The following is an 11,129-nucleotide window of genomic DNA, read 5'->3' on the forward strand; positions in this document are numbered from 1 at the left end:
AATAAAATAAAATAAATAAAATAAAATAAATCTAAAAAACAAATAGAATACACTGTTTTTTTTGTTTATTTATTTATTTGAGAGAGAGAGCGAGCACGAGCAGAGGGAGGGGCGGAGGGAGAGGGAGACAATGCTCAAGCAGACTCCCCGCTGAGTGTGGAGCCCCATGCAGGGCTCGATCCCAGGACCCTGAGATCATGACCTGAACTGAAATCAAGAGTCAGAGGCTTAACTGACTGAGCCGCCCAGGCACTCCTAGAATACATTGTTGATTTAAAAGGATTGGTAGAAAAACAGTGTCATAGTAATAGCTCTTTTTAAAAACACTTGTTATGTCCTAGGTGCTTCAGACACATTTATTCCACTCGCCAAGCATTTGCATAGAAAGTAGTCTGGAAGGATTTGCACTATGGTTGTCTCCAGGTCCTAGAATTAGGGATAATTTTTGAGTCCTTGTTTAGTGGTTGTTTTGTTTTTTTTTTTGAAGTAACTAAATTTATTTCAATTCTCATGTATTTATTTTGTAATCAGGAAAAAAAAAACCTGTAAAAATGAGAGAGAAAAAAAGAAAGAGTGAGAGAAAAAAAATCTTGTAAATTTAGAACCAAGTAACTGGAGCTTATTCATATTGTTCTGATACACACATACATATTGTTCTGATAGCCAGGAGAGTGTGCTATGCTTCCATCTTTCTAAATCTTCTGTCCTTTTGAATAGAGTACTACAAGTTCAAAGACGATCATCATATCTTATTGTAGATTCTTTAATCAAGTCCTTGTAGTCATGATTTAGTTTTCAAAATGTTTGAAATATTTCAGAAAGCCACCAAATGAAATAAAGCAGTCAAACAGGAGGTTTCTGATTTCCCTAACAGATTTACACAGGTAACTCAGGAGTCTTCATTTCCCCCCTTCCCGGAGTATGGATACAGCCCAAAGGATGTAGGTTATAATGACAATAGAGCCTCTTTCCTCTTAAATCCCTATATCCGAGCACATCAGTGCCTCCCTACTCATGGCAGGCTCCTGCGGGCTCCAGCTCTCTGAAGTAATTTGTTTGCCAGAGACCCTCGTATTGAGCCCTTGTCTCCTGCCCCTTGCCTTGCTCACTATCGTCTGCAGGATGTAGTTTCTGGTGACAGGACTGTGTCTTTGAGGTATAAGAGTGAACCTGGAGTTTGATATTACCATGTTTGACTTTGCCACTATCAACTTGCTCACTTCAGGGAGGTCAGTAGAATTATTGACAGTTTTCTCTCAATGGGTCCTAGCAGCTGCTCTGTTCCATTAAACACAAATGAATGGTTAATTATTTTTTTTAAAACAAGGAGATCCTTTCTTCTTCCTTTTTCCTTCTTTCCTTCCCTTTTTTTTTGATAGTAAACTTCATTGTAAAACAAATTATACTTGTCAAAAGTTATAAAATAGAAAATCAAAATATACACACTCATGTATATACATATGCATTTTTCATTCTTTTGTTTTTAATAATGTCTTATTTTAATATGTCACAATATTAATTAGTATTTTTCCCACCTGTGTTCACCAGGTTAGGGATGGTAATGGTCTTCTGACATCACCAGGTTGCCTAGCTATTAAATCCACCAAGTGATCATCTGCATTTTTCTTTGTTTTAGAATATTTTATCTTCAACTTTTCCCCTTGTAATCTTGGTAATCTACTGATATTTTACATAAAGGAGGAAACCCAAGTGATATTTTTGGTGCAAAGATGGCGAGGAAACCGGAGTTATATGGAAACTTTTCAGTCCTTTTTTTTTTTTAAGACTTATTTGTTTGAGAGAGTGAGAGCACGAGTGGGGGGAGGGGCAGAGGGAGAGAATCTTCAAGCAGACTCCCCACTGAGCCTGGAGCTTGATGGGGGGCTTGATCTCAAGATCCATGAGATCATGACCTGAACTGAAACCAAGAGTCAAATGCCCAGCTGATTGAGCCACCCAGGTGAGCCAAAAATTTTCAGTTCTAAGGGGAAGCTTCTCTATGTCAGAAGATGCCAAAGCTTGTGAAAAGTTTCCATGATACCTCTGGAGCTGTTCAATGCATTGGTGGGTTTATACATTCTATCTTCCCTGATGCTATGAGGTTGAGCCATATGATACTGCAATGAAATGTGGGTTTTATGGCAGAGTGAGGCAAGATGATCTGAAAGAGAATAGTGAAGTGTTTCAATGGAAAAAGTTTTATTGACTTCTATAAATGTTAGTCAACATATATTCCCCTGAGGATAGGTTGGACACGTCCAATCTTCCCTCTGCTACTGGCAAGTATATTGAGGTCCACAAATCTTCCAGAGAGCCAGTAAACTAATCTCTACTTTAAATGAATATTTACCAATATTTACCAATCTCTATTATTATAAAAATAGAGACACCCTCCTCCTTCAAGGAGCACTGAATCTATAGGGAGGAAAGCACACAACCAATTATGTCACAATGTGTTAATGGCCACGATGGATACATGTTCAATGTGTAACAGAAGCCTAGAAGGAGTACCTATGCCTCCTTGGGGGAATCAGAAAGGCTCCACAGAAGGGGCTGTGGGTTGACTTGGGTTATAGAAAACAGGAATAAATAAGGATCTCTGCCATAGCATTTTCTCACAAGATGGTTGGCCAGAACTGGGTATTCTTCAACATTACAGGGATCACACACAGCTACTGGGCTGGACGTCATATCATGAGTGGGCAGAAAGGCAGGAATGGATTGATCCCCACCAAAGGAAACACAAAAGGATACCCTGGGATTTTACCAGTGAGAGATCCCACCCAGACAAGGGAGAAACCTGTTTTCAGTGTTAAAAAATCATTTTGGATGTAAAAGTCAGGGCCTTAAGAGAAAAAGAAAAGTAAGCTCTATCTTGAGGATCAGATTAACTGAGCCGACTCAGGCACCTCTAGATTGAATGAATTCTTTTAGTCTTGCTTGGTGAATATATCTCTCAGAAATACTCAGGGGCCAAGGCTTTTTATCCCTGAAAAAAGAAAACCTTCCCTACTCGATGAGCTTTCCTAGTGCTCATTTCACTCCCTTATTCAATCATCTCATTAACCATTCTGGCTTCACACTTTCACAGCCACTCTTATGATCTAAGCCCTATGAGATATTTCAAAGTGAACTGGTCCCCATATAGCTGATTTCACCATCCATCTATTATTCATTCAACAAATACATGTTGCCACCTACAAGTACGTAGGAGAAACGTCCTGGGTGCTAAGCGTACAAATCAAAGTCCTTATCTCTGGGAGCATTTTCCCTCAATTCAATGAAGTATATTATCCTGACTACACTTAGGCAGAAGAGACATGCAATTGATGTATTATAAAACCAGAAATCCTTGCACACTGAATTTTTATACATTGCTGTGTGTGTACCTAAAAAGGACCAATAAAGATAAAACACGTGGTCAGAGTTATGATGATTTTAATAAATCTCAACCAATGTGGCTATTTTCTTGCTCAAGAATTTCATTCAACATTATGTAAATCTGAGAAAGTGTTTGCATCCAGTTGGTAATAAAGGAACTCTATTTAACTGAGTTTATTTTTCAGTCTTACTTGAGCCCAATCTTTGTAAAGGATTAAATTATATGTACATAGTGTGTACATATGTATTTTAATATATGAATAATTTTGAAATTTCCCTTTTCAATACTATTTAAGAAACAGAGTACTTAATCACTATGAACTCAACCATAATTTCCTCTTCAATCTCTAAGTTTCTATTTTCCCGAATGACCTACTTTAAAGGTTCATTTTCAGCATTTACAGAAGCCATTAGTCTATGCAAGCAATTAAAGAGCATTGCTGTGGGATCAGTGGAAACCACGGATATGTTCAATTACCCTCCTTTTAAGTCAATGAACTAACATGGATCTGTAATTAACACCCATATGGTGGGCAAGCTCACCTTGCTTAAAAAACAAGCTACTTCTGTTAGCTCTGATCTCAAAACTAATGAAAGTCAATAGTGATTTTTATCTTGATACCAGAATCATGAGGACAGCAGGTCGGCAGAGCAGCTGAGAGCTTTGCAAGGAAAGCCAGAGGGGCGCCATGCCAGCCATCACTGATGGAGGGAAGGGACCCGTCAAGGATTAGGAAGCTCTTATGGAAACCTCAAGGAGACAACAGGGAGACACTTGCCCCGAGAAAAGATCTGCTCCTTTGTCCCCAGCTGCTTTTTATGACTGGTATCTATCTGCCCTGAGCATCTGCCCCTCTTGATACAGCACTTAGAATAGGTTTTGCTTATTAACTCTTTATAGGTAATATTTTCTTCACCTAAAAGGGCAGAACACATCGAATTATTACTCAGCTTGACTCTTAACAGCCACTAACCTTAGTAATGGTTTAAACCTGCCCTATCTTTTTTTTTTTTAAATATTTTATTTATTTATTTGAGACAGAGAGAATGAGAGAGAGCACATGAGAGGGGGGAGGGTCAGAGGGAGAAGCAGACTCCCTGCCGAGCAGGGAGCCCGATGCGGGACTCGATCCAGGGACTCCAGGATCATGACCTGAGCCGAAGGCAGTCGCTTAACCAACTGAGCCACCCAGGCGCCCCTAAACCTGCCCTATCTTTGATGCAAGAGCACACAATGAAGGGCCAAAAATGTCGTTAGCCCAGACTTACTGAGAAATGAAAATTAGGAGTACTAATTTTAAGTAACACTTAAAATTCATGAATTATGCCCTAATATGTAAATGACTAGGAGGATGCTGGAAGGGACCTTTCTGCTTCCTCTCTGGACCGAGACTCATTCATTCCCTCAACTTCCAATCGGTGCAGATGGTTCACAACTGAGCCTCACTCTGAGCACTGCAGGGCAGCTCATATTCGGTGACTGGCTGATGCGGGGGTAAAAGACTCGGCCCCCTTGTCCTGCTACAGCACAACTCAGGCAAGGCTGTGTCAGCTCCAGAACTTTTCCTGGGATCAGCTGAGCACTCTGTTGGAACCACCCTGCAGCCCAGCCTCTCTGCCTCATCCTTTCCCTTCCCTCCCTTACAGGGAGTGCTTCTCCGCCTCCAACTCTGTTTTCCAGGAAAACTGACCTAAGACAACACCTGTCCAAAAGGCTCAGGTCGTTCTCTCTGGGTTGTGAGATGAGCCCCACGCTGGGCTCTGTGCTGAGTGTGGAGCCTGCTTGGGATTCTCTCTCCCTCTCCCTCTGCCCCTCGCTCGCTCATGCTCTCTCTCTCTTTCTCTCTTTCTTTCTCTAAAATAAATAAATAAAATCTTTAAAAAAAAAAATAAAAAAAAAACATTCCCAGAAGCCCAGGCCATAGACTTGGACACATATCTCCTTGGTAAATACTACCTGCAAGAGAGTAGGGGAAATAGAATTTTTAGTTGGGTCCATGCCATGCCTGATAATATAGGTATCAGTTACTAACTGATGCAAGAGTGGGCAGCCAGTAGGCTCTGCCCCACATAGGCTAAAAGTATCCACTTAAAAAAAAAAAAAAAAAAATATATATATATATGGCAAAAATAAGTGACCTCTGACCTCTGGGCTCCTGTTGGGGGGGTGGTAACAGGAAGTAGTAGAACTGTAATGAGCAGGAGAGGGATCCTCCTCTAATAGACATAGCCAGAGCCTGCTGCAGTCACATGGAAATGGAGTCCATGTGGTCTCATGTTCCAATTTTCCAAGAGAAGTTGGCAATCCAGACGTTTATGTGAACTTTACTTATTTTAAATTCAAAACCCACATTTTTATAAAATTCTATCTAAAATTTGTAATCTGTATTTAACCTTGTTTGCAATCACTGATCAAGAAAAGCCAGTTTGGGGATGCCTGGGTGGCGCAGTCGTTGGGCATCTGACCCTTGGTTTCAGCTCAGGTCCTGATCTGAGGGTCATGAGATCAAGCCCTGCATTGGGCTCTGCGCTCCGTGGAGAGTCTGCTTGGGATTCTCTCTCTCCCTCTGCCTCTCCCCCCATCCCCCAACCCCCACTGTTCTCTCTCTCTTGCAAATAAATAAATCTTTTTAAAAATATATTTTTTAAAAAAGAAGAAAAGCCAGTTTTCTCTGGGGGCAACATTTTAGAAAATGTTGTGTCATGCAATAAGAAATGGACTTCATTGCTTTGCAATTGAAGTTGAGGGAGGAGGAGCTCGAAATGAAGGTGCAGGTGACCAGATACATGGATCGCCGCAAATAGTCATACTCTGTGGGCAGGCGGCCCGTCAGCCACTTGGCCCTTATCTCCTCTCTGCCAGTGAGAAGGGGCTGGCTCTGAAGCTGGGGTGTACAGTATTTTCACAAGCACAATTCTGGATAATGAACCCCTTCCTACCAATATAAATGCTGCCGCGCACTCCGGCTCAATTTCCCTCTACACGGTTATCCATTCCTTGCAGTTTTCTCTTCTGACCAGCAGATGGCAGCAAATGTCGACCAGTCTTGGGCACCATTTAATCTTCAGAGTTAATGTTCTTTCATGCATTTTCTTTGACTTACGTCAACAAAAACAATGAAAGTCATTTACATTTGCCTCACTTGTTACTTCTCACTCCCGAGAAGCAAGAAGGCAATCCATTTTACAGCTGGTTTATCCTTTTGAAAGGGTCATCCCAAAAGTTCAACTATTTGAAATAGTGGAGCAAATGTCTTGATAACACAAGGATATGGAACTTTAATATTTATCACTAAAAAGGATTACTTATTTAATCTTGACTCTGAGGGCTGCTCCTTATAAAAGACTATACATTTTTTTTAATGTTTCTAAGTAGAATACAATGACTTCAAGGCATAAACAAAATGGTAAACATTTGCTATTATTATTTTATGAATAACCCCCACATTTGCCCACATCCATCGTTTTTAAAGTTCACCACATCCTTTCAATCACCTTGAGATGCAAATAATGAAGTAAATGTAAGGAAAGATACTGAGAAAATCTCCTACATGTCGTTAAATTAACCTTTTGTTTTATCATCTGTTGAACAGTAACATGGTAAATATTTTTCAGTTTTTGTTATGTCAACAATGATTATGGAATAAATAAATGACTTTGAGGAGAAAAGACAGCCACACTCAACAAAGTAACTCACGCATTAGAGGGGATAGGTCTGCAGAACAATTTTTTTTGCATTTCATGATTCAAAGTTTTATATAATATAAACTAAAATCTCAATAACCTGTGAAGCAAGATATATGACAAATGAGCAATCAGGCTTCATAATGAGTAAGAAAAAGATCTAATTTGAAAAATAGGAACGACCTAGTGCCTGCAGATGTAGACAGAATTTACATGTGCGTTGTTCAGGTTTATTAAGAAAAGCAAAGAAACCTAAAGATAATTGTTAAAGATGAGTACCTGGAAAGTTAACAGACTGAGAAAGATGTCGTGATGGTTCTAAAAGTCATCAAAATCTTTGCAAAGTTAAAAAAGAAAAGATAAATCACTGAATCACAGAGGTCGAGTGTGGAAATTTTCCTAGGGTATCTTCTAGCCCCCAGAATTCTATGGATTCCTTTCTCTGTATCTTTGGACATGTTTATCTGACCTTTGCTTGATTGCTTCCACTGATCCAGAGCTTTTGACATTTTGCTGTAAAGATTTTATTTTCAAACAGCTCTCCTTGTTATAAAATCCCTCTTTGCAGAGACCTGAAACTGGTTTCCCAGTAACATCTGCTCATTGGCTCTCCTCTGGAGAAAGAGTTCTAAACGTTTTTATTTGGGGTCACAGAAGGCTTTGTGAAATTTATGAGTGTTATGGACCGTTATCCCAGAAAAATGCACTCCCTGAGCGCGTTCATGGAGTTCAGGTTAGAGCATCCCTACTATAGGGGGGATAAAGCCATTTCTACATGACTCCTCTTCAGACATTTAAAACAGCATCATGTTCTTAAAACATCTTCACTAGTTTCAACTCCTTCCTTGCTTTCTCTGTCCCTTCATTCACTTTTTTTTTCTTAGATTTTATTTATTTGACAGAGAGAGACACAGCGAGAGAGGGAACACAAGCAGGGGGAGAGGGAGAGGGAGAAGAAGGCTTCCCACTGAGCAGGGAGCCCAATGCGGGACTACATCCCAGGACACTGGGATCATGACCTGAGCCGAAGGTAGACGCTTAACGACTGAAACAAGCATATACTAAGCATTTATTCTGTGCCAGACACAGTGTTAGACACTGGGAATGCAGAGATGAATAAGACTTTTTCCTGTCCTTGGGGATTTCGCAGCTTGTTCGAGGAGATAGATCTATAAACAGAGGGATTAGGTCAAAGAAGAGACTGGAATTGCGAGTGGGCTGCAGGGTTGGATTCAGCCAAGGCTGAAATCCCAGCTCTGCCACTTATGAGTTCTGTCACCTTAGGGAAGATACTTGACCTCTAGGGGCCTCATTTGGCTCATATATAAAATGGGTACTCAATATATGATATATTTTTGAAAGATTTTATTTATTTATTGGAGAGAGACAGAGATAGTGAGAGAACAGGAGCAGGGAGGAGAGGGAGAAGCAGGCTTCCCACTGAGCAGGGAGCCTGACAAGAGGCTTGAGCCCAGGACCCTGGGAGCATGACCTGAGCCAAAGGCAGACGCTTAACCAACTGAGCCAACCAGGCGCCCCTCGATATATGATATCGCTGTATTATTGCCATTTGCTAAGCAAAGAATTGGGACTTCTTTATATAGACTTCTGCAAGCTACCAGACCTTTTAGAAGGGGAATAGCAAGCATTTTTTCCCCCACTTTATTTTAAGGCAAACTACTCTTCATGAGAATATGATGAATACATTGGAGAGTGGGAAGGAGGGGACACTAGACAGGAGACTTGCAATTTAGAGGTGAGTGTGCTGAGGACTGGGACTATGGCAGGGGTCATAGGATGGAGACATGTCAAAAGATAATTTTGAAGGATAAATTACAGGATTCGATGGCCACTTGACAGGAAGAAGGCAGAGTTAAGTACAACTCACAAATTTCTACCTTGGGAGACTGGTTGGGTGGTAATTTTATCAACTGAGATTGTCATTACAGTAGAAGACGCAGTGGCAGATGATGAGTTAAGTGTAAGATAACTTGCACATCCGTTAAGCATTAGAAATACGGCTCTGGAATTTGGGACAGAAGCTTTCCCTGGAAAGAATAGATAGAATAGATTTGTAATTTTTTTTTTCCCTTGGTAGTCCAAGTCATGAGAATGGATGAGCTGGCCCAGGAGGGCACACGGAGTGAAGAAAATGGCAGGTGGTCAAGGAAAGAACTCAGGGAAACACTAGCATTTAACGGAAGCTGATGGGGGACTCGGAGGAAGGCTGATGAAGTCAATTGATAGTAAGCAGTTTGGAAAGTAGAAGAATTTGGGGGATTGAAAAAAGCTTCACATTTTAAAAAGAAATCTGCATGCCCAGTAAGCCCCCGGCATTCTGCTAATTGTTCATATTAATATTCCCCCATGGAGATAGCCAGTTGCCCATGCATCCTTCCCTATTGATCTATGGCCATCCCTATGATAAGCCAAGGCCCTGCATGTGCTTGGGTGTGTTTCTGCGCTTTGTATTATGCTCTGTGGGTCTAGATACCTACCTGTGCACTAACAGTGCACTGTTTAATTACTCACAAAATCTTCCAAACATCTTCCCTTCCTCTATTCCATGATAAATGTGAATTAATGTCACATTTCAGACGGACAAAGCCGTTGGCACATTTTCGGGAATAGGTATCTACTGAATTATGCGTACCAATGATTTAGAAGCCCTTTCTCTGTGAAGCCACCTCTAAAATTAAAGAAAAGCCTCTAAAAGCCACCTCTGAAATTAAAGAAAGAGTTAACATGCCATATGGTACACTTTCTCTCTTTTCTCTTTTGATCTACATAAATCACATTCTCTGAGTCAGTGATTCCCAAACCTGGCTGGGTATCAGAATCACCTGGGGAGCTTTTAAAAAATGTAAATTCCAGAGCCCCGTCCCAGATGTACGGAACTGGATAGGATGGGGCATTTGGGGCCAAGGAATAGGTATATGCAACAAAATACTCCTTAGGTGATTGTGATGTGTTTGGTTCATGGACTGGCATTGGGGAATCCTTGATTAGGAAGTTCTGAGAACATTGATTAAAGACATTTCCAATGATTTTAGAGTACTGCTTCACAATTAACTTTCAGAAAGCAAGCAATTTATGAATCTTACTGATTTTCTTATTATAAAACCATGTATGTTATTATAAAGGTACAAACATTGCAGAAATAAAAAGGAATGTAATGTAACTTCAAAATTTTCTCCTCAGCAGATAAAGGATATGAACAGTCTAGTGAATACTCTGTATTTTCTTCTGTATGTATTTACTAGAGTATTTTTTTCTTTTTTTAAAGATTTTATTTATTTATTTGACAGAGAGAGACACAGCGAGAGAGAGAACATAAGCAGGGGGAGTGGGGGAGGGAGAAGCAGGCTTCCCGCCAAGCAGGGAGCCCGATGTGGGGCTCGATCCCAGGACCTTGGGACCATGACCTGAACCGAAGGCAGACGCTTAACGACTGAGCCACCCAGGCACCCCTAGAGTATTTTTTTCTTAAAAATAACAATGACAACAACCAGATCACACTATACTTTGGGAGCCTAGAGTAAGAGCCTGTATTTGGAAGCCAAGCTTCTCTGGGTTTAAGACTTAGCTTTGGCCCTTACTAGCATCCTTGGACAGATTATGTAATTTCTCTGAGTCTCAGGTCTTCTTACCTGTCAAATGCAGACAAAGATACTTACCCGCATCACAAAGTTCTTGCGAGAATTAGGGGATAATGTTTATAAAAGACTTAGTACAACGTGCAAAATAAGCTTTCGATAAATATAAACTTTTTATTATGGTTATTATTAGTAATATAGTAGCTGCTACTCTAAAGCTTCTAATACGTTAGGCATTTTCACCTAATGTATAGTGAGTGTTCTATTAACATAAGACTTTCTTAATACTCTTAGATTTATATATAGTATTTCCCTATAGGGATGTAGGGTAATTTATTTAACTAATGCCCTACTCATCCGCAGTTTTTCCCACCCAACTTTTCATGGTCATCAACAATTCTGCAGGGAATATCCTTGTACATATATCTTTTCATACTTGTATAAGTGTCTCCCCAATAATGGGAATTG

The sequence above is a fragment of the Leptonychotes weddellii genome, chromosome 14, assembly GCF_054177405.1.
Source record: "Leptonychotes weddellii isolate Sample4059 chromosome 14, ASM5417740v2, whole genome shotgun sequence".
Taxonomy (NCBI): Eukaryota; Metazoa; Chordata; class Mammalia; order Carnivora; family Phocidae; genus Leptonychotes; species Leptonychotes weddellii.